Source organism: Austrofundulus limnaeus, unplaced genomic scaffold (genome assembly GCF_001266775.1).
Source record: "Austrofundulus limnaeus strain Quisiro unplaced genomic scaffold, Austrofundulus_limnaeus-1.0 Scaffold493, whole genome shotgun sequence".
Classification (NCBI taxonomy): Eukaryota; Metazoa; Chordata; class Actinopteri; order Cyprinodontiformes; family Rivulidae; genus Austrofundulus; species Austrofundulus limnaeus.
This window is the reverse complement of record NW_013952895.1, coordinates 328,366-332,056: the sequence shown is the minus strand read 5'-3', so window position 1 is coordinate 332,056 and position 3,691 is coordinate 328,366.

Genomic DNA, 3,691 nt, shown 5'->3' with positions numbered 1-3,691 from the left:
AAAATGAACGGTTGGCAAGAAGGTTGACATTTTAAACCTTAATTAAAAATCGATACAGGGCTTTAGAATATCGATACAGTATCAGGAAACGAAATATCGCGATATTTCAGTGTATCGATATTTTCTTACACCCCTATTTTCCAGGTAAACACAGCCTGGTGAGGACTCACTATTCCTTATTGGGAAAAAGCCTGGTCCCCATTAGGGGAAATACTGTTAGTAGGTCGGGGTTTGGATTTAGGGTAAGGGGTCAGGGTTAGGCTATAGAAATGAATGGAAATCAATGCAAAGTCCCCGTGAGGATAGAAGAACAAACGTGTGTGTGTCTGTGTCCAACTCCTGAGCACTATTACAAGTCAGCTTGTAATAAAAGTTCATTTTCGTGCTACAAAAGAACTATTTCTTCTCCAGTGTCAAAGAGGACACATTCAAAATGCAATTTTTTAGCCCATAAATGTATTTTGATGTGTAGTTTGAKGTTTAGGAGTCTCTAGAAGTGCAGAAAAGTTTTAATTTAGTCTCTGCTGCATAGATATCTTTATGTTCTGTTTGGGTCATATTTTTCAACCTGTTAAGTTTTCTCTATTTTTTATGATGTTTTCTGAACWATTAAGTCACATCATTTGTGACRTAACTGCCAAATGAGGTCTGGACTTRCCRACTATTTGATCGTCTTCATTCTCCTCTGGCTCAGGATCAGACTCCAGCATGTAAGGCTGGATGGAAAAGCCCATCGTTTACTAATTTGTAAATAAAAAGTTTCTGCACTGCTACATATGCATAAAAACCCTCTTATCAAGGTACAATGGATCGCTCTGGGTACTGGAGGTGGGCGGGGTGTGAAGCACCTTGTTTGGATTTAAAGAGACAGCCTCAAAACAATTGATCTGAGACACAACTCAGCAAACGGGTGAAAGAGGGGCTTGTGGAGTTACAATGAGGAATTCAGACCACAGCATTACAGTTCCACTTTACATAGAGCCTAGATGAATGATTTAAATGTGAAAAAGGATTTAAAAGCATATGTCCACTTTTAAAGGCTGCAGTGTTTCATGAAATGTTAAAGTATTCTGAACTATTGGAGCAGTTTTATAAAATATCTAAGTTCATCCCATTTATCTGCTGACAGTTACCATGCCAACATGAACTCAATTATGTGATGAGAGCATGAAGTTAGTTCAATTTGCTGTGTCTATGGGAAGCTAGTGTCAGAGTAGAATATTGTCTGCTGGTGAAAGGCAAAGGCAGGTTTTGCCCATGTCAGAAGTCTGCATGTTAGCAAAATATCTCCTGAACCACTGGACAAATTTGAACAAATTTACAGAATTTACAGAAAGCAGTCATGGTTGATGGTCCTCTTTTGCATGAGAACTACCTGTTTGTCCACCATGTGCGAGGCATTGCTTATAAGGCTGAGTTCGCCTGAAACTCTCTTGGAGGAGAGATGAAACGTTTCATTAAAGAAGAACCCRTCCAGAAGAGAAGAGGTTATCTGCAAAATCAAAGTGGGCGTGTCACAAGAGTGGGCGTGTCTAAAGCATAAACACTGGGCGACGAGGCCTACATGATGGTATCTTTAGACCCTGCTTGACCTCTTTACAGCCTGAGCCTGACCCCAACACTAAGGTTAACCAGGAGAAATGTGACCCAAGTAGGGTTCTCCAGAAAAAGTGGTGCTGTACAGTGACGCCCCTTTTGTTCTTGTCCAATCAGGTGGTGCCGTACAGTATCGTCCCTTTTTTGCTTGTCCAGTCAGGTGTGTCCCTTTAAAAAAGTCTGTCAAACCAGGTGTGTCGCTTTAGAATCGCCTTTCGTTGGGACGCCCAATCGTCCGCAGAGACCCCTACTTGGTCCAGAAGACCTACTTAATTTTTTAGAGGGCGGGGGGTTGATACTATTCCTTGAAGGTGCTTCAAGCCCCACCCCACCTCCAGCTTCCAGACCAGTCCACTCCAGCTTGAGAGAGGGGGGTTAGCCTTTTCTAGCAGTGCAGAAATGTTTTATTTACAATTTAATTAAAATATGTCAACAAGGGAAGACTTGTCCATCCAGCCACAGTCTGACCCAGAGCCAGAGGAGAATGAAGATGACCAACTTGTAGTTGGTAAGTCCAGACATTATTTGGCAGTTCCGTTGCAGATAATTTGGCGTAATTGTTCAGAAAATGTCATAGAAATTTAAAAAAAATGAACTTCACAGGCTGGGAAATGTGACCCAAACAGGGTCTTTTTTATTTGTATTAATTTTACTTTAAAGGTTTACACAGAAATTAGTCCCTAAACCTGCAAAAACTAAGGTGGTAATTTACTTTTTTTTCTCTCAAAACTACAAATGGGAGGGAAAATGATATAGTGAAAGAGTCAGTGCTTGTCAGTTTTCTGTGCATCTGTTCAAGAACAAATGTTCTGTATCAGGTTAGAGGTTTTACTTGTGAAAGGAAATATTTTTTTTCCTTCATATAGCCTCAGCGGTTTACATGAGGAGGATGGTTTTGTAAAGCTACCCATGTCTACAGTTTACATTTTTGTTTCCTTAAGAGAATAAAGTGTTCTTAAATTTGACTCTGAAGCACAAGAAAAAGAAAAATCAACAAGTGCATAAATGTTTTGCAGYGTCAGTTTCATCGCTCTACCCATATTTATTCTACCTCTAACAGGTCTGAGCAGACCAGAGATATGAAAAGGTGTTTTTGTTATTGATTTGCATAAATATAGACTCACTGACATAATATATATGTTCTTTTGACATTTTAATAGGTGGGGCATTTAAATACTGACCTTTAACCACATGGGGGCAGCAGAAACAAGCATAACCACCTTGAAGAGCATGTTGAACACAATTATTTTTACATGATCAGATGTGTTATGATGAAACTTTTCTGTAACAGAAAAATAAGAATTTAATGAGCTAACATTCTATTAATTATTGTAAGAAATGTTCATTTAAACAAATTCACCCAAAACATTTCTTAAAAATAACAAATTCAGACATTTTAGTTTTAAATAGTTTTTGTTGTATTAGAACATAAACCCGCGAAGCAAAATATCAACCAGAACATTTTATATCTGCTTTATCCTTTTTATATCTTATTTTAATCACTAAATTGTAGCTGTTTGTTTTCTGAGGAGAAAGGGATTTTTCAAGGCATTATGTTTGATTCAATCAGCAGCTTTAAAAACCTAAAAATGTTACTTTTACTAAGTTTTACTAGCCTTACCCTTACCTTCCTACGCACCTCCGCTCAATTCTAGTTTCGCTTCTCTGCTCCTCTGTACGAAGCAAAGTGAAAGACAAGGGTCTGGTTTTTACCAGGCTAAAGATTTACAGAGATCAGAAAAATCCTGTGTCAGAGTCTGAGTAAAGCATTTAGTTCTTTTTATTATAGAGAAGTTTTAAATGATACCCATGCTTTAATTTCTGCCATATGCTGATTCCAAGTTTGATTTGGCTCTTTTAGATCTCCATTTTTTAAGTAAATATCTGAAACTTCAATCACTGACACCCAATGCAATGTTTTTTGCAAAATGGTTTCCTAATGAAACAAGCATTATTTGAAGGAATGGCCATCACCCTCCAACTTGAGGGTGATGGTCTTGTTGACATCAAAAAGAAAAAAATTGTATAGGTCCTCTGGACGGGTTCTTCTTTAATGAAACGTTTCGTCTCTCCTCCAAGAGACTTCTTCAGTCTG